At 39.5% G+C, this 21,522-nt stretch overlaps 1 pseudogene; it reads left to right on the top strand.

Annotated features, from left to right (window-relative positions):
- Positions 1 to 760: 760 nt before the first annotated feature.
- On the top strand, positions 761 to 2,579 carry LOC115755126 (annotated as a pseudogene).
- The last annotated feature ends 18,943 nt before the right edge of the window (positions 2,580 to 21,522 follow it).

Below are 21,522 nucleotides of genomic sequence, written 5' to 3'. Positions count from 1 at the left end.
TTAATCCACGGAATTTCAAAAGGCAATTAAGGGTTCTGTCAAGTAACTTTTACTTCTTTTAAAATAAGCAAACTTGATTCAACTTAAAACAAAGATAGACCAATAAGACTTGGTAGTCACTGGCCCTTCTTGTCCGGCCTTTTTATTTTTGGGTGGGCCAATCTTGGTTTGGCCAGTTCTACGAGTAGCTTCTTGATATTCTTCTGATCTTTAGTTTTTGGTGGATAGAGTGATTATTTGAATTGTTTGACTCTAGGTGGCGCACTAGCAGAATTGATGTATTTGTTGATAAACAAAAGATGTCAAGTCCATGTCCGTGGCCTTTTTCCTGTGTTTCTTTGCCACATGTCAATGTTTACCATCATCTAAACTTTCTTTTTCACAATCTTGAGCACAAGCATGAAGATTCGGCCGTCTGTATCCCATGAAGAACCTTGCCAGTCTCATGAATCGACTAAGTTTAGGACTTTTGGCTTGTGCATATGGCTCTGACCAGAGCAGTTCGCACGTAGTTAATGGAATTCGAATGGGTGGCGTCTAATTCCTAAGCTGGAGGCCCCCTTGGCCCCAACCAATTGCACAAACCTTGAAGGGTTGAGACAAATTTACATAAGTAAAGTGAAGATGAGAGAAGTGTAAGTGGCCTTATTGGTGTAAATCCACTCGAACACACAGAATGGACCAATAGCTCAAAAAACCGAGCGTCAAGTTCCAAAAAGGAAAGCAAAACATGACATCGATCCAAATACACATTAACGGAATGGGAATGGAAATAAAAATAAAAATTATTTAAGCTGACTCCTCCCGATTATATAGCATAGTTTTTTTTATGTCACAATTTTACCTTTGATTATCGCCCGAGCTCGTGCACCGATAGAGTCCTTTCAGAGTCCGAGTCTTTTGATGCTCTGGGATGGCGAAGGACATAATCCGAAAATTTCGGTTTTGTGCATTTTGGCCTTTACTCATTTGGAGTCGAATCTTTTTGTTTTCCTTAACCTTCGATTTCATCCAAATTAATGTAAAGACAAGGCGGGCCAACTTGTCTCACAACGGAGATCCCCTCTAATCTAATCAGTGTAGATTATAATCCAACAAAATCTTGGAATTAGTCAATACTTGCGTTATTTATTAGGACACCAATATCTTCTAGTAAGAAAGACCTCTTGTTAGAGGCCAAACTACATAAAGATTCGACCGGGCGAGGACCTGGGCAAGGGCCGTGACCCTCGCCTGCCACAATAAAGGAAAAAGAAAGAAAAGAGAAAATGGAAAATGGAAAATAAAAAAATAAAAAAATTCATAACTCTCAAAACTCAAAATTTTAAAAAAATTTAAAAAATTACCTAGTCCTCCTCTTCTACACCTCGAACACCCGCGCTTCGTCTCCTCAAGGGTCGAGTCATCTCAAGTCGTCGTTGTCGAGAGTGCTCGCTCGATTCTACCCACTCGCCGGGAGGATCAGGGATAACCTCTACATCGACTGCGACGACGGCGGTGCTGAGTTCGTGGAAGCTGTAGTCGACTGCCCTCTCTCCCACGTCCTCGACTGCCCCTGCCCGGCCTCCTTGTGCAAGCTCCTCCCCATCGACACCGAGTCGCCAGAGGCCTTCACAGGACACCTCTTGCTCGTCCAGGCCACTACCTTTGGCTGCGGTGGCCTCGCCATCGGGGTCTGCGTCTCGCACAAGATCGCTGATGCCTCCACCCTAAGCACCTTCATCAAGGGGTGGTCTGCAGGTGCCCTCCTTGGCGAAGTCAACGCTGGTATTGAAATCCTGCCGCTTGACACGGCGTCGGCGCAGTTCCTGCCGTTGGCCGAATTGGCTGCCACCTCACCCCGGGTGGTGCTCCATAAAGGGAGGTTCACGACAAGGAGGTACGTGCTCGATCCCACTGAGATCATCCCGTTTTCTGCCAGTGAGGCTGTGCCGGAGCCAACCCGGGTGGAGGCCGTAGTGGCCCTCGTGGGGGGTGTGTGGCCCGCGCTTCAAGGAAAAAGAATCCCGGGCGGCGATTACTGCTGTACCAAGCAGTGAACCTCCGGAGGCGGCTCCCAGAGCGGCTCTTGGATGCCGCAATGGGAAACTTGGTCCGGGCCCTCAAGGTGGAGATCGCCCCCTGGGCGGAGGAGAGCGAGATGGAGCTGAGGAAGTTGGTGAGCAACATCAGGGAGGCGAAGAGAGAGTACTTCGAGAACCACATGCCAAGGCTGAGCGGTGGCGGAGTGAGCAGCAAGAGGATAGTGGAGGCTATTACCGAGGACGGCACGCTGATCAACAGTGGAGATGTCGACTTCTACTTATGCAGCAGCCTGTGCGGGCTCGGACTCTACGATGCCGCAGACTTTGGGTGGGGGACGCCAGCGTGGGTCAGCTTGGCCGGCCTGGGGTACAAGAACATCATTACACTGATGGACGCCCGGGACGGGAAGGGGGTCGAGGTCTGGCTGACGCTGAGCGAAGCGGACATGGAGGAGCTCGAGGCCGACGAGGAGCTGCTCCGCTTCGCTTCCTTGAACCCCAGCGTCTCCGGCTCGTCCCTTCCTTAAGAATTTATTGCTCTGAGTATGTGCGGGTACAGTAATTCGATCGTGTTCAGAGTTTATTCCTTCGGTTGTCTTGCGCGTCTGCAGTAGAGTAGTATTTTATTTGTAGTTACCATTTACAAATCTATAGAGGACCTCGCTCTCAGCATGGCAGACAACCCACCAATAGTGGTGATTTGGCGGCTGTGAGAATGAGAGAGAACACTAAGTCAAAGTCTTCTTAATCGGTGATTAATCGGCCCAAAAAAATAATTTAGACGTGTTCTGTTTAGTATTTGATGAAGGTCAAAATCAAATATGAAGCGACGTTCTTAGACGCCATGTGTGTTAAATATGTCTTGAATTTTATGTACCCGGTCCGGTTCATCACCCGACCCGACATATTTTTGTGCGGCCCAAAAGTAGAGAAAAATTGAGATTTAGTTCGTAACGAGGAGAGTTGGGCCGATAGGCCTAACTCGGAGCAAGCAAACAAATCTCTATTATAATGCGAACAGATCTTTATGGGGGCTCGGGGACAACGCTCCCGAGAAAATTTTTTGGGTTCTATTTATATTGTGGCTAGGGTTTTTTTCGTTTGGCATTAAAGATTTTCCTTATGTGAGAGACTATTGAGCCGTGTGCTTTTGTTCAGTCGATAAGACCGACTTTTTTAATCTGTACTCTATTTGATTATAGTGGAATCTTGTTTTGACTCGCCCATGGACGTAGATCTCCTTGATCGAACTACGTAAATCCTTGTGTTATGTGTGTTTGCTTTTCGCATTCGTTACAACAATGTGGCATAAAACTACGGGAATTGTCTACACTTGTGTAGCAATCTGTACGCTTGAAGTTTACGCTATTTACTAAATAGTCTCCACGTTGACTCATATTCGTTCCTCTATAAATAAGATTGTTGCACTTTGCTTGTATATTCACTCCTGAAAAGAAGACAAAAGGTCAGCAGTATGAGAACGCCGATTAAACTCTATGTGCTGTTCCTGCTCGCTTGAAGTAGCACTCCCATATGGGACAAAGTTCATGTCCAAATCAGTAACAATTTGCCAGGAGGAGTAACGCTCCGTGTTCATTGCAAATCCAAAGATGACGACCTCGGCGTTCGTCCGATCCCTTAGAATGGCAGTTGGGAATCCTCATGCCGGCGGAGCGTGTTTAAAACTACACTGTTCTTTTGCAGGTTCGAGTGGCCAGTTCATTGTCGCTATTTCGATGTATATGATTACGAAAGAGATTATCAGCAATGTCCGAGGCACTGTCCAGGTAATATTCACCCAGACGGGCCTTCTCTGAATAACAACGACTGTTACGGTTGGAATCCTCCAGTGCCTTCGTGTCAAGGGCGACGCTCTGCCGTGTCCTGCTAAGGGAAAAATTATGAGGAATAAGCAAGGAAGGTGTTATTTCAGCATATATAAATATATATTTATATAAAGGATTTGAGGAGCAGATAATAATCATGACAAGACCCACCTCTGATCTTATGTTTAGCATTTCTCCGCGATATTATCATATTGTCATGCTAATGACACATTAAAAAAAAAAAAACCAATGAAAAAGCTGTTTTCTTTTCCGTTGCTCCATAGAAAAAGTTCTCTTTTTCTTTCCTTGCTTAGTTGATTCAAGAGAACGCTCTTAATCTTGGGGTGGGATCACTGGCACCATTTGATAATTTACTTGACAGATTTTCCAACTAGTTAAGCATATGATTTTGACTTAGCATTTTATGGTAAACATAGTCCGTTTTATATCCCGTTGTATATTCCTCAGGATCGAGCATTGGTTGCTTTCGCAACATCCTGCAACATCTCCAAATTGACGCAGCCATTTACTGTAAAAGTTTTAGGACACTAGAAAATAACGGTATAAGAGATTAGTATACTGCATGTCGTATAAAGGTAACAGTAATTTATATGAATCGACAATTTGCTCTTGAGGTTACTTTCCATGTGCTATGGTAATTACAGCATGGGTGAATGAATGGTATAGCAAAAACTGAGGCATATGCATGTACTTTTGGTCCATTGCTCCATTTAATCTAGTGAATCATGACAAATTGCGCTAATATGGCGTCCGCACTAAATATAACCACTCGGAGGGACATAAGAACACCAAAGATTAGTCGAAAGCTTGATGAATCTATGAATCTAGAGCGCCTTATAGCAGAATAAAGTAAATGGTTAATACAAAGAAAAACCTCAAATTGGTACACATACGATAAATTTATTTCAAATTATTTTTTGACTAAAAAAAATCCTAAATTAGTACACTTATGAAAAATTTACCCCAAACTGGTACACTTATGGCAAATTTATCCTCCATTAATTTTCATTTAATTTAACCGTTTAGTTTTTGAGTTGGATAACACGTGGCACTTGATGAGTATACTAGTTTGGCATTTTTACCATCTGTTTGTTATAAGTGTATCAACTTGAGATTTTTCGTGGTATTGACTTAATTTAACAAAGGCTAAATTTGTCACTAGTGTACCGATTTGGGGATTTCCATAGTAAAATTTTTATTTTAAGGTAAGTTTATCACATATATACCAGTTTAGGATTTTTAGTAGTCAAACAAATAGTTCGAGGTAAATTTGTCACGGGTATACCAGTTTAGGGTTTTTCGTGATCATAAAAATAGATTGGGATAAATTCGTTACAGATATACCGGTTTGGGATTTTTTTGTGGTATTAACCCTAAAGTAAATAGCAATAATAAGTTATATATCCTTTATTTTTCTTTTTGAGAAGAGAATCAGCATAATCCTCCCATAATTACGAGAGTAATTAAAATTGAGATTTCTTTTGCTTTATTTAGATAACGAGGGAAATCCCCCTGGATTTTCTCATCAATGGTAATATAGCTAACATGCACAATGAAAATGGTTATATATAGGGCTGTGCTAGCAACAACATTTCAAAGGACTTACTTCTTACTTTAGTACAAGGAAGATCAGAAGCATGCCGACCATAACAAGACAACCTTACCCACCCTGTGTCAGCGGAGATTGCGTTGGCCCCGATGGTGCGCGCCCGTGTCCCTTTTTATTTTTCGATTTCTAGCTTACAATGTTGTTAGTGGACGTCAACCCTTCCCCAATATGAGCCATTAATCATTTGAATTTTAGACCACATAAAATTTAATAGTTTGCTTGGATGATGAGGCATGCGATGCAGTTGAGTGTGACGGCCTAATTTGAGATTGACGTCAATAAATGACTGATTCATTGCAGGGCGTCGACAAATGTGGCCTCAGCTGGTGGGAGAGAATGGAGAGAGAGCAAAAGCTGTGATCGAAAAGGACAATGCATACGTGACCGTCATACTGATACCGGTGGGAAGAGCAGTTGGGCTTACTGATTTTTGCTGCAACCGAGTATATGTTTGGATTGATGAAAGGGGCAATGTCTTTGACACACCAATGGTTGGATGAAAGGGGAAACTGGACTCCCGAATAAAAGATCTCGTGGAGCTACTTGATATAATAAATTGAAACTATTAATCATTTGATCTTTGCCCTGTTCTATAAACCGCCCTTGGGTTCGAGGGATGACTGATTTAACTTGCAAATGTGATCAACACATGTAATTCTTCTTCTGAAACTCAGCCTTGTATGACTAGTTGTCGTTACCGGAGACCTTAAATCAAATTACGAAAGAGCTTACATTTTTAATGAGAAGATTGATATCCCAGACATCTTCATTAAATTAAATAACAAAATTGAAGAATTGAAAAGAAAGAAAAAAACGGGGGAGAGCTTATCAAATGGACGTTGCATCAAAGGCACAAGTTGTTAATTATTATTTAGCCATTTATGCATTTTCAGAGCTTTCATATGTGGCCTTTAAGGCAACTTAATTTAGCTTCACCCGTCCTCTAATATGCTCAGAGTACAAACAGCATCCTCAAGTTTTATTCAGGCTAGCAAGATCAAATATGATCATTTTGGTCTCTTCTGTCTATTATTTTCGAAACAGACTTAATTGGTAATTTCTAACTAGTTAAATGAATTGATTTTACTTAATTACTTCACATAACTAGGAATAGAAAAAGGTCCACGAAAACCTACGTCTATATCGACATGGGAAGCGATGGCAGAAGTCTATAGACAAGAGCAGAGACATTCAACAGATGGGGTCTCAATTCTACTACCAACATTGACAGACTAAGACTTTTTCTTGTTCTGTCATCGCACGATCCTGCGTTATTCCTTGATGTCCATGATGAATGTGTAACATGAAATCATTAGTCTAAACTTCTATTTCTAGTGATATCCATGACTAAGATTTTTACTTTGTTAATGTTTGAATTTTTTGTCTGTCTAAATATGAGTTGTGGTCAGACGACTATAACAATAAATAGTGATTATGAAGGTGATAATTTACTATAATAGTTCAATTAAGAATACATGTAGAACCTAGGTCGATCCTAAAACTTGTAATGGGGTAAATTTCAGGTTTTAAGGTATGCAAGGTATGTTCTAGATTCCAATAATTGTGGAACCGGTTCCAACGGATAGCATCCAGGTAAATGAAACCTGGATTGACCGTAGAACCACCAACCCCTAAAAAAAAAATCATAGGACTCCTCCCAATTATTTTATCTATATTTAATTGAGAGATACTCTTCTAGATTGCATATAAACATAAGGAAATAGTACTCTTTCCTTAGAAAAATCATAATATTCCTCCCACGTTAAGCGTTTGACAAGTCGATTCTTTTATTTATTTTTAACTGAAAGAAACTATTCGAGATTTCATATAAATGAAATAAAATATTACTCTTTCCTAAGGAAATTCATTATACTCCTCCTATGTTAAGCGACAATTCAATCCTTTTATCTATGGGTGTACAACTAGATCGAGTTTAAACCAGACCGGACCACCCAAAAAATAGGTCCGGGACTTGATTCCTATTCAAACCAGTATGAGAACAGGTTATAATTTTTAGGAACTGGTTGGAACCAATCCGATTCTCAGTTCTAAGTGAAGACCCACCCGGAAACCGGACTGGTTTTGGAACTAGGTTTTAGCTTCTGTTAAAAGAAAAAACCCTAGTTTGGCGTGCCTCACCTCCTCTATTTCCCAGCTTGTTGCTCTCTCTCTCTCTCTCTCTCAACCGAGCAACTCATTTAATTGTGCTAAATAAATGAAATCAAAAAAAGAAACAAAAGAAATACCGGTTGTGGGGTAAACCTTCAAACCGGTCCAAAAAAGAGGGTAGATTCCAAAACAAGTTCAAAGACCAAAAAAAAAAAAAAAAACACAGGTTCCAGGTTCTAAAAATTGAGAACTGATTATAATAGAGTATATTTTAGATTCTAGATATCTAGAACCTCCCCACACGGACCATGCTCATCCCAACTTTTATCTATATGTTATTGATTAGATACTCCTTCCTAGGAAAACTCATAGGTTTCTTGCTTGATTTAAATATTGATGAATTTTCTTCTAAATTTCTCAATAAAGGTAATATAGCTATTAAACTTCGTTGAAAACAAATTTCCTCTTGAGGTAACTTTCGCTATGCTATGGTGATTACGGCATGAGTGAATGAATGCTATTGCAAAAACTAAGGCATATGCGTGTACCCTTGGTCCATTGCTCTATTTAATCTAGTGAAGAGAGTCATCATAATCCTCCCATGTACAAAGGCGTGTTGTTAAGCTATAAATTTCGGTATATCTATTTTAGAAGAAAGGGAAAGCAAATTTAGTTGTCCATGGTATCTTACCCACCTTGGTCCGGCGATCAAGGCAGTGGCCCCAAATGCTGCAGTGAAGGTACGCACCTCTTCATTCGCATTCGAAAATGAATAATGATAGGTTCAAGGTCGGAAGGGTTTCTCATACATACATTACAGAAATTATTATACGTGACATAACTTTAATTAACAACAATAATCTTGACCTCTTGCATTGATAATTCTTGATATGCCGACTTATAATACAGGGCGCAAAAATATGGGGTCGAAGTTGGTGGGAAGAAACGGATGGGAAGCAAAGGCAATAATCGAGAAGGGAAAATCAAAAGTGAGGGCTCTAATTCAAGTAGCAGGATCGAAAGGGATTTTCAACATTGATGGAAATTGTTAGATATTTTGTATATATTAGGACTAGGGTTTTTCCTTTAGTGTATGTATTTACGTTTACACCCTTCTTTGTGTGCACACTTATATCGGCATTGTGCTTAATTGTAAATCAAGCATTCTATTATTCACTTCTCTAAATCTATCATGGTATCAAAGCTAGGGTTTGCTTCTTGTGAGTACTGTATACTAATCCATGACTACGGCGGTCCCGCTCGCCGGTGAGAGGGTTGCGGGTTCGGGGCAGCGCCCTCGAGAAAAAAAAAATTTCGCTCGTCTTCTTCATTGCGCCTTCATTTTCGCACTAGCCGCCCAACGTTGTCTTCATCAGTCTGACTTCGTGATTGTCCGACTTTGTCTCGCTCAATCTTCTTCGTCTTTCGCCTTGTTCTCGTACAATCCGCATTATATATATATATATATATATATATATATATATATTTTTGCTTCCACTTTGATTTATTGATCTCAGAATCAATGGCTAATAGTGATCGGATTGATCGCATTGATGTTAAGTTGGATGGCTCTAATTATGTTATTTGGAAACCCTTAGTGATGGCAACTCTTGTTTATCATGATTTATATGAGCATGTTGATGGTACTTGTTCTTGTCCAGCACCTTCGTCTGATACTGCGGATCCTAAACCTAGTACTGATCGGATTACACAACACAAATCTGAAATTTGGGCTTGGCATGTTGCTGATTGGAAAGCATAGGCAATATTATTTGGTTCTATCAGCCATGATCTTCACCCCCAATTTACTCAAATTGTTGGTGCAAAACAGTTATGGGATCAAATTGCTGAGATGTTTACACTAACGGGTTCCGCTCGTGTTTATCGGCTTATGCGGGAACTTCGTCGTGCCACTCGGGGTACACAATCAATACGTGAATTTTAAAATTATATGACATCTCTTTGGTCCCAACTTAATGTATTGGCTCGTTCAGCATGTCCCATGTGTGCTGGTTGCATTACTTGTGCTGCATTTAAACTTGAAAATCATAATAAGAATCGTCTTTACGAATTCTTGATGCAACTCTCACCAGATTTTGAGGGAGTTTGAAGTCGGATTCTCTATCGTTATCCCGCACCATCTCTTTCTAATACAGTCAAAGAACTTCATGCTAAGGAAACCAGACAAGGAATTCTAGGTGCTCCTCCATCTCTAGTTCCCTCTGCAGTACTAGCCACCCCACGCCTTGATTTCCGGTCTGGCTCCTCTCGGCGTGGTTTCCAATCTACCTCCTCTCGGCGTGGTTTTTCACTCTAGCTATTCTCAACATAGTTCTCAATGTGGTTCCGTGCGTGGTTCCCAGTGTTCCCCTTCTCAGCGAGGTTCACGTTTTTATTGTAACTTTTGTAAGTAAAATGAACATACTAAGGATCGATGTTTTCGGAAGATGAGTGATCTTCCTCATGCATCCTCGCGCTCGGTTGCACCTATCTCTTCTCTATCCGCGAATCATGCCTCTTCATCCTCGTCTTCATATGATCGTCTTGCTAATATTGAGGCTCAGCTTTCTCGTTTAGCTCAACTTCATCTTAGTTCTTCTCGTGCATCCTCCGTTGTTGCTACTGTAGCTACTGCGCAATCCTCGGGTGATAGTTCTTCTTGGATTTTTTACTCTGGGGCTGCTCATCACATGACTGCCTCTGCTCATCATCTCACTCGGTAGACTGCACTAAAAAAATCCAGAAGAGTTCTTTACAAGTGATGGATCCTCTATTATTGCTACTATGTAAGACCATCTTACTATCCCTAGCAGCTTTAATGTGCTTAATGTGTTGCATATACCAAATTTAGCCTTAAATCTTTTATCTGCTAGGCATCTTGTTGATATGGGTTATATGGTGACATTTACTATTGATTCTTGTATTGTACAGGATCGTACAAGTGGTCAAACGATTGGCGGGAGTAGTAGACATGGAGGATTGTATACGATGTAGCATCTCCAACTTCGCTCACCTCAACATGTTCTCGCTATCTTCGACCTTAACTGTTGGCACAAGCATCCGGGTTATATATCTGCTTCCCATTTGTCTTTTCTGCGTTAGCGTGTTGTACTTGAGCCTATTTCATCTACTATTACGCGTCCTTGTACTAGTTGTCCTTTAGCTAAATAATCTACACCTCCTTTTCCTGTTAGTTCTTCTATTTCCAGTTCATGTTTCGATTTAGTATATTCGGATATTTAGGGTCCCGCCCCCCAAACTTCTAAAAGTGGCTTCAAGTATTATGTGTCGTTTATTGATGATTATTCTTGTTATACATGGGTTTATTTCATGCGCTATCGTGATGAATTTCTCTCTATATATAAAAACTTTACATCAATGATCTCTAATCAATTCTCTAAAACTATTAAAGTTTTTCGTTCTGACTCGGGTGGAGAGTATCTTTCTACAGCTTTTCATTCTTTCTTAACTTCTTAGGGAAACTTACCTCAATTGTCATGTCCTCGTGTTCCTGCTCAAAATGGTCTTGCTAAGCGAAAACATCGTCATATTCTAGATACTACTCGTGGTCTCTTGTTGTCCAATTTTGTTCCTACTAAATTTTGGGCCAAAGTACTTTCTACTGCTGTCTATCTCATAAATCGACTTTCTTATCTTGTTCTCTGCAAAGCCACCCCTCACCAACGTCTTTTCTCAAAACCATCCGCTTATCTCCAACTCCGTGTTTTGCTGTACCTGTTATATGCTTCTCCCACCCCAAGAGCGTACCAAACTCACGGCAATGTTAGTTCAATGTGCTTTCTTAGGCTACGGCACAGAACATAAAGGCTATAGGTGTTATGATCCGTCTTCACGGCATATTCGTATTTCTCGTAGTGTTCAATTCTTTGAGCACCTACCGTTCTTTTCCGCCGCCTCTACTTCTTCACAGTCCTCTCCATCTATTTTTATGGATTTTTCCCTTGATTCATCTCTTGTTTCTCCTATTATATCTTCTCCGTCAAACCCAGTGTCACCACCTTCTCCTGTTATGCCTCCTTCCTCATCTACTTCACCCGCCACTTCGACACCTCTTGACGATTCTCGCCCACCGTCCCCTCGGCGGAATTCTCCGCGAGATCACCGTCCTTCGGCTAGGTATGTGGCGACTATGAGTTATTCTGATGAGTTTGGTTCCTTTATGGCTGCTGTCCACACTTTGTAGGAGCCATCACATTATCGTATGGCCGTACAACATGCCAAATAGCGTGATGCTAGGTCTGAGGAATTGTCTGCTCTTGAGCACACCGGTACGTGGAATCTTGTGCCTCTTCCACCAGGGAGTCCTTGATATCTTGTCATTAGATCTATAAAATCAAGACTCACTATGATGGTAGTATTGAGCACTATAAAGCACGTCTCATCATACGTGGTTTCGATCGGGAATATGTAATTGATTATAAGGAGACCTTTGCTTCTGTTATGAAAATGGCTTTTGTTCATACTCTTCTTGCAATCGCCTCTATTCGTAATTGGCCTCTTTTTCAGCTTGATGTGAAGAATGATTTTCTTCATGGGGTCCTTTAGGAGGAACTCTATATACAGCCATCTCTTGGTCTGGCTCATTCTCCTAGTCAAGTTTGTTGTCTTCGTCAAGCCCTTTATGGTCTCAAACGGGCTCCTCGAGCTTGGTTTGAATGTTTTGCAAATGTTGTTCGGCTAACTGGTTTTGTTTAGAGTGAGAATGACCATGTTATATTCACTCACACTTCTCCTTATGGCTGTATTATTCTGCTACTATGTATTGATGATATGATTATTACTGGGGTTGACTATGCTCATATTGCTTATACTAAGCAACATCTTCACCGTCGGTTTGCTATAAAGGTTCTGGGTTTTTTACATTATTTTCTCGATATTGAGGTTGCTCGCGATCGATGTGGTATTCTTCTCTCCCAAGAGAAGTACATCGCTGACATTCTAGCTCTGCCGAGTTATCTGATACTCGTACTATGGCTACTCATGTTGAACTTCATTTACGGCTTCGTCCGAATGATGGTGAGCCTATGTCTAATGTCGGTTGCTACTAGGCTCTTGTTGGAAGTCTTGTCTATCTTACTACTACTCGTCTTAATATCGCCTATACTATTCATCTTGTTAGTCGGTTTGTAGCAGCTCCTTGTACAGTTCATTATGCTCCTATATTTTGGATTCCGTGATATCTTCGTGGTGTTCTGACATGCTGCTGTTTTCTCCCATCGACTTCCTCACTTGCCCTTCATGCTTACTTTGATGCTGATTGGGCTTCAAATGTTACCGACCTTAAGTCCATTACGGGGATTTTGTGTCTTTTTGGGTGATTCTCGACATCCAATTGACCCACTAAGCTTTGAATAAAAAAGGCTTATTGAGTATTCAATCCACAGTTGATCCCTCTCGAACTAACCAAATGGGAATGGCTAGCTAGAAAATCAAGTACGTGGACCAAGAACATCCGGATGACTCTGGCCAAAAATTGTCGAGGGAATATCACCAAATAGGCCGATCCTAGAATATTAGGGAACGATTGGATAAACCCCACGCTTGAGCACGGGGATCCGTCCGACCGTATGGGTTCCGAACGTCCCGAATATTTCTAACGATCGCACCATCGGGACTAGTGATTGACCCTAATTGAATGACAACCAAGGTCGCATGGCTCGAGTAATTCTTAAACGTGATTTTAATCACGGGTCGATACGCGTAACCCTAAAAGCCGCCCGTTAGTTTGAGATATGCAAAATTCTATTGATCGAGATTGATCGCGAATCGAGCTTAATTTGACGTCGGACCTTCAGGGGTTTCAATAGATAAAAATTTTGGACGTTTCCTCATCCCGAGTGCAATTCCTTCAGTCACCCCAAAGAGGTTCGGAAAAGTAGATTTGGACTGAATGGAAAGGACCCATTTGCCCTCAAAAATACCCCATTTAAACTTGGAACGAAGGGTATTTTGGCCATTTTACCCCTTGGCCGAATTTTGACTATTTTGGTGGAGAAAATCACCAATTTGTACCTCTGACTTTCAAGACACCAAAATATCCCACCCAATAATTATTTTAACCTATATTAATTATTTTGGCCTTCTTCTTCTTCATTTTCAAGAACCCTTTCTCTCTCTAGCTCACTCCCTCTCTTGGCCAAACTCACCCTTGCTCATTCTCTCCCTCATTGAAAATTCTTCAAACAACCGCCGGTGTCGCCTTGAACCGCCGGAGCTCGACTATCGCCGTAAGCTACCGAGTCGCCGGGTTTCGTGGGTTAAAGCTGGTAAAGAGGAGTTGCCGGAGCCGCCGGATTAGGGTCAAAATTTTTCTCGGTTTCCGCGAAAACTTCTAAAATAGTGGTAAGTTGGTCCCTAACCTTATATTAGGTATCTAGGATGCTAATGGACTTGAGATTTGGTAGATTTGGGTGAAAAATTGGTTGTTTTGGCCATTTTTATGCCTTGCCGAGAATGAATATTTGGAGGGAGAAAAGCTTGTTCTTGCATGAATAGTAAAGTCAAGAAGATAATTGTTGGTCAAAGTTTAACTATGGTTACTTTATGCCTAACTATAGTTACTTTATGCTAGTATTTAATCATGGTTAGGTTAGTATTTGACTCTAGTTAATTTTTGAACCATGGTTAGTTTATATATTAACTAGAGTTACTTTTATGTGACATAAAGTCGTTATGCCACGGTGCTTATTAATGTGACATTATTATAGTATAGTACTATGGTTGTAAATTAATTATATGTTAGAAAATTATTATTGTTTGGCCGTGATAAATTTCCACGTTAGTATAATTTTAATGGCACGTGATTTATAAATTGCTACGTTAGCATAATATGGTCGCATGGCGTGGATTGGATACTATGGTAGCATAAATTGATCGGGTGATCCCGAATTATTAATTCTCTAACGTGAGTGAATCACGTGATCCCGAACGATTCATCGTATTCAATCAAGTCGTCGAGGCCAAAGTGAGCCGTATTGCATTGTCGAGACCGAGGAAATGTGATGGTCATATTCAATCAAGTCGCGAGGCCAAAGTGAGCCGATTCGTCGATTGTCGAGACGAGGAAATGTGATGGTCGTATTCAATCAAGTTCCAAAGTGAGCCGTATTGTCGATTGAGAGACCGAGAAATGTGATGGTCGATCAATCAAGTGCGAGGCCAAAGTGAGCCGTATTCGTCGATTGTCCGAGACCGAGAAATGGATGGTCGATTCAATCAAGTCTGAGGCCAACGTGAGCCGTATTCGTCGTCCGAGACCGAGAAAGTATGAAAGGCGTGTTCAATTAAGTCGAGACCAAAGTGAGTCGTGTTCGACTAATTGTCCGAGACTTAATCCGGTCGTGTTCCTATGTGTCCGAGACCGAGATTTGTGGGTCGTATTCCTTTGTGTCGAGACCCTAGTATATATATAGAGCCGTGTTCCATAAAGGTCCGAGGCTCAACGTTATGAATATATGATGGCGGTGGAATAACGTGGAATATTCCGGAGTGACATGGAATATTTTTGGAGTAACGTGGAATATTTTGGAGTAGTGTGGAATATTTCTAGAGTAACGTGGAATATTTTGGAGTAACGTGGAATATTCTGGAGTAGCGAAATTTTCGGAGTAATGTGGATATTTATATTATGGCCTGGTCGTAAACACGGCCCGGAGCACGAGAATATTTTATTGTCGACGAGGCGTGGACGCTGAAACGGGAGTAACGTAGAATATTTGAGAAGGTGTGGGAATTTTCGGAGAAAGAATGGAATTTTCTGGAATTAAATTGTGGAATTTTTAGTAAGAAAGAAGAGTTGTTGGAAATTGTTCATTAAAATGTGTCCGAGGCACTAGAACCCTAATATAGGATTAGGGGCTAGCCTACGAGATTTTATCTCACCCCGTCGTGGGTTCGTTGTTTTTCGGACCCTCCGCCACAAGTATGAATGACCCACCTCAAAGGTTCGGATTCCCGAGGTCATGGTGCCGGGAGAAGATGGAGAAGTTGTGGAGCCCACGGATGCTGAGTAGCCGCTTGAAATAGCAGGACGAGGCATAGGATAGTTGGCCTCTTAGTTTTGTAGAGTGTTGTATTTTGGTTGTGTAGCGGGCTTCGACCACATACCTTTTTTCTATAGGTGGTCACGGGTTTGTACAATGGCCCCAAGCCCTAGGTTTGGAAAATTGTGTAGAACATGTGGATATGCATATAAGTTTGTTTTTATCATCACAAGTCATCGTGATGTTAATTGTTTCTGTACGGGGATTTGTTTTTGCTTCCGCATGAATTTGTTGGCCTTTGGATCCCGGAGAACCGTACATAAGTGTGGCCAGGTGGGATGTCGACAAGCTCGCAGGGTTCGGGTCGTGACAGATTCTCTGATTTCTTGGCATGCTAAGAAGCAGCCTGTCGTGTCTCGCTCTTCTATTGAGTCTAAATATCATGTTATGGCTAACACTACAGTTGAGATTATTTGGCTTCATTGTCTCCTTGTTGATCTTGGTGTTGCCTCCTCTAATCCCATTCCTTTTCATTGTGACAACAAGAGTGCTATTCACATTGCTACAAATCCAATCTTTCATGAGTGTACCATGCACATCGACATTAATTGTAAAAACATGTGTCATTAGCTCCAAGCACATTATTTCTCTGCCCTTTATAACCTCTGTAGTCTAGCTTGCTGACTTATTCATCAAATCTCTTACATCATAACGATTTGCTTCTCTTCTTTCCAAACTCTCGTTGATCGACCCACCTTGAGTATGAGGGGGGTGTTAGAAATTTTGTATATATTATGACTAGGGTCTTTCCTTTAGTGTATGTATTTACGTTTATACCCTTCTTTGTATGTATACTTATATCGGTCTTGTGCCTAATTGTAAATCAAGCATTCCATTATTCACTTCTCTAAAATTATCAGAAATAATCTCATGTACCCACCATTGGATGAGGAAGGAAGCTGAAATTGTATGAGAATACAAATCAGCAAATATAACTGTTTTTTTTTTTTTTTTGTTAGAAGGAAATTTTCATTTCACTAAAAAAAATGTACATGATATCAAGACAAAATCAATTACAAAGCATTACAATCCAGTGCAAATACGAAAAATAGATCTAACTTGGTATAACATGCAGCTACTTCCTCCTTCCAAAAGAATAGAATTTTCATAACAACATAGCACAATTGGTGGCTAGTCATCGAAACTCTCATCATCTTCGGTGATGAGCACATGCCTTTGCCAAAAGGTGGTGCACACCCAAGTTCGGTGTCCTCGGTACCATCACCGTAGAGAGATAACAACAACACTAATATGTTGAAAAAGCACAAATAACGTCTTGTAAACCTTAGATCTATATCTTGATCGGGATAGAAGAAGTCCAAAATTTAGATTTAATCGTAGATCGGAAGAGAACAGTTGTAAAGCTGTTGCAGTTGATCAAAATACTCTTATAACTCACCTTTGAACGCAATGAGAGAGGAGCTTCGGAGACTTACAGAGCGCTCGAATGACATCTACAAAATCAACGAAGAAGTCTTGAAAATCTTTAAAGACGAAAAGATAGAGGGATAGATACAAATATAGAGAGGAAGAGGGAAGAGGAGGGGGGGGGAGTCCCTCTCCCTCAAGGACGTTCTTCAATGGATGAAGAGTTGGGTTTGGCGAGTGTGAGAAAGAGAAAAAAACCCTAAGTCAAAGTCTTCTTAATCGGGGATTAATCGGCAAAAAAAAAAACACAAAAATTTAGACATGTTCTATTTAGTATTTGATGAAGGTCAAATATGGCTAGATCTTCTTAAACAGCCAAGTGGCATAAAATGGTAGAAGAACAGTATAAGTGCCAAAAGTTATATACGAATCTCACTTTGACACTAAAAGTTTCATCCGGATCACTTAGGGCTTGTTTAGAAATGATTATGATGTAAAAAAGTAATTCCGATTAAAATCATATATTTTGATTCAATTCACTGGGTGACTAATTAAAACGCATTTGGTAAGTACACAAAATTTTTGTTCTCGAAAACAATCGGGTAGCAAGACTTGTTTTTTTGAAATTTTTTAAAATGTGTTTTTTAACTTTTTTATTTTTTATTTTTTAGCTTTTTTCCATTTTTTGAAATTTTTATTTCCCCTATTTTTATATTGTTAAAAAATTTCTTAAATTTTTTTTAAATTTAAATTTTATTTTTAAATGTAATTTTTAAAAATGTATTTAAAAAATTAATTGTTAGTAAATTTTCAAATCTAATTTTAATTTTTTTAAACTTAAGAAGTCCACGTGCCCACTTGGACTTCATCTTTTTTAAAGAACTCAGACTTTATTCTTTTTTGTGATTCTCAAAAATAATTCTTTTTTCTAGAATCAACTTTTTTTTCATTTTTGTTTTTGCTCTTCCCGGGAACAAAATCAGGATCAAAATCATTTACGTTATTATTCATGTTTCTCATTTTTTTTGTTTCGGAGAACAAAATGAGATAATCAAAATGGTTACCAAACATACCCTTAAGTGCCAATTTTTTTTTTAAAAAAAAATTGATCGTTTGAGTGCCAACTCCAATAAGCATTGCCGAAAATCCGAAATGATATTTTTTTTTATTAATATTTGAAGTTGACGTGATTCACCCGTGGTATGATCGGCAGTAAAAAAGAGTAAAAATTGAAAAAAATATAAAAATATAAAAATATAAACGTAATTAGTTCAAAAAAAAGTAAAAAAGCTAAAATAAAAAAAGGGATAAAAATTAAAAAAATTAAAATAAGAATGCTAAAAATTGAAAAAACTTGGGGAATAGTCTACACGTGTATAGCAACCTCTACGCTTGAAGTTTAAGCCATTTGCTGAATAGGCGCCATGTTGAATCACACTCGTTCCTCTATAAATAAGATTGTTGCACTATCCTTGTATATTCACTCTTGAAAAGAATACGAAAGGTCAGCAATATGAGAAGGCCGATCAAACTCTTTGTGCTGTTCCTGCTCGTTCGAAGTAGTATTCCTGTTTCCCATATGGGATGTCCAAATCACCAACCATTTGCCAGGAGTAACGCTCTGTGCTCATTGCAAATATAAAGATGACGACATCTTGTCGAGAGTGAGGTTCGTGCTTTGTCCTGCTAAGGGAAAAATGATAAGGAATAAGCAAGGAAGGTGTTAATCCACCATATGTAAATTAAAAAAAAAAAACCTCTTTTCTTTTCCGCTGCTCAATAGGAAAAGTTCTCTTTTTCTTTCCTCGCTCAGTTGATTCAAGAGGACGCTTTTAATCTGGGGTGGGATCATTGGCACCATTCGATAATTTACTTGACAGATTTTCCAATTAGTTAAGCACATGATTTTGCCTTAGCATTTTATGGTAAACATCGTCCGTTTTATATCCCATCGTATATTCCTCAGGATGGAGCATTGGTTGATTTGGCAACATCCCGCAACATTTCCAAATTGACGCGTCCATTTATTGTAAAAGTTTCAGGGACTAGAAAATGTGATATAAGAGATTAGTATACTGTATATCATACATAGGAAGAAGTAATTTATATGAAACCATAATTTGCTCGAGGTAACTTTCATTTGCTATGGATACGGCACGAGTGAATGAATGGCATAGCAAAACTGGGGGACATGCATGTACCTTTGGTCCATTGCTTCATTTAATCTAGTGAATCATGACAAATTGCGCTAATATGGTGTCCGCACTAAATATAACCACTCGGAGGGACATAAGAACACCAAAGATTAGTCGAAAGCTTGATGAATCTAGAGCGCCTTATAACAAAACAAAGTAAAGGGTTAATACCTTGAAAAACTCCAAACTGGCACACCTATGACAAATTTTTCCCAAAATACTTTTTTTATCACAAAAAATCTTAAATTGGTACACTTGTGACAAATTTACCATAAATTGATTCACATGTGACAAATTTATCCTCCTTTAATTTTCATTTAATCTAACCATCTAATTCCTGAGTTGGATGACACCTAACGGTTAACGGATATACCAGTTTGGGGTTTTTACCCTCTGTTTGTTATAAGTGTATCAACTTGAGATTTTTCGTGATATTAACATAATTTAATGAACGGTAAATTTGTCAGTGTACCAATTTGAAATTTTCATGGTCAAAAAAATTAGTTAAGAGTGCACTAGTTTAGAGTTTTTGGTAGTCAAAAAAATAGCTTGGGATAAATTTATCACGGGTATATCAATTTAGGATTTTTCGTGATCATAAAAATAGTTTGGGGTAAATTCGTTACAAGCATATCAGTTTGGAGTTTTTTCGTGGTATTAACCCTAAAATAAATAGCAACAATATATTTTGCTTTTTTAGAAGAGAATCAGCATAATCCTTCCATAATTACGAGAGTCATTAAAACTAAGATTATTCTAGCTTTATTTAGATAATCAGGGAAATCCTCCTGGATTTTCTCATTAATGGTAATATAGCTAATAAGCACAACGAAAATGGTTATATATAGGGCTATGCTAGCAACAACATTTCATATGATTTACTTCGTACTTTAATACAAGGAAGATCAGAAGCATGCAGAACATACCAAGACAACCTTACCCACCCTGTGACAGTGATCCAGATTGCACTGGCCCCGACGGTGCGCGCTTGTGTCCCTTTTTATTTTTCGATTTCTAGCTTACAATGTTGTTAATGGACGTCAACCCTTCCGCAATATGAGCCACTAATCATTTGAATTTTCGACCACATAAAATTTAGTAGTTTGCTTGGATGATGAGGCATGCGATGTAGTTGAGTGTGACGGCCTAATTTGAGATTGACGTCGATAAATGACCGATTCATTGCAGGGCGTCGACAAATGTGGCCACAGCTGGTGGGAGAGAATGGAGAGAAAGCAAAAGCTGTGATCGAAAAGGACAATGCGTACGTGACCGTCATACTGATACCGGTGGGAAAAGCAGTTGGACTTACCGATTTTTGCTGCAACCGAGTATATGTTTGGATTGATGAAAAGGGCAATGTCTCTCAAACACCAATGGTAGGATAAGAAGGGAAATTGAACTCCCGAATAAAAGATCTCGTGGAGCTACTTGATATAATAAATTGAAACTATTAATCATTTGATCTTTGCCCTGTTCTATAAACCGGCTTTGGGTACGAGGGATGACTGATTTAACTTGCAAATGTGATCAACACATGTAATTCTTCTTCTGAAACTCAGCCTCGTATGACTAGTTGTCGTTACCGGAGAACTTAAATCAAATTACGAAAGAGCTTACATTTTTAATGAGAAGATTGATCTCCCAGACATCTTCATTAAATTAAATAACAAAATTGAAGAAATTAAAAACAAAAAACAAAAAGGGAGAGCTTATCATATGGGCGTTGTATCAAAGGCACGAATTGTTAATTATATTTACCATTTATGCATTTTCAGAGCTTTCATATGTGGCCTTTAATTGGCCAAAAAACACAAAAATTTAGACGTGTTCTGTTTGGTATTTGATCAAGGTCAAACATGAAAAGATCTTCTTAAACGGCCATTTGGCATAAAACGAGGGGAATTGTCTACACATATATAGCAATCTCTACACTTGAAGTTCAGGCCATTTACTGAATAGTCTCCACGTTGAATCATACTCGTGTAAGATTAAAAAAAAAAATCAAGAGAAATTGACGATCCCGATTCTTGAATTCACAAAACAAACTCATGAATATCGAGAACGAAACGTGAAAACGTGGATAACAACAAACATACCTCCAGCCATTGATATAGACGACGATCACGAATATGTGTGTTAAACGTCTGGTGAAAACGAGTTCTTTCTAGGTAATTGCCCTCTTCGATACTAATGGTGTGTGTTCTCTATCAACGTACGCTCTGAAGTACGTCATTCTCAAATAAGAGAAATTGACGACGTGAAAGACATCGTAACTGCCTTATTTTTTAAAAAAATTGACGTAGG

Source organism: Rhodamnia argentea, chromosome 1 (genome assembly GCF_020921035.1).
Source record: "Rhodamnia argentea isolate NSW1041297 chromosome 1, ASM2092103v1, whole genome shotgun sequence".
Taxonomy (NCBI): domain Eukaryota; kingdom Viridiplantae; phylum Streptophyta; class Magnoliopsida; order Myrtales; family Myrtaceae; genus Rhodamnia; species Rhodamnia argentea.
This window is presented reverse-complemented; position numbering and strand designations above follow the sequence as displayed.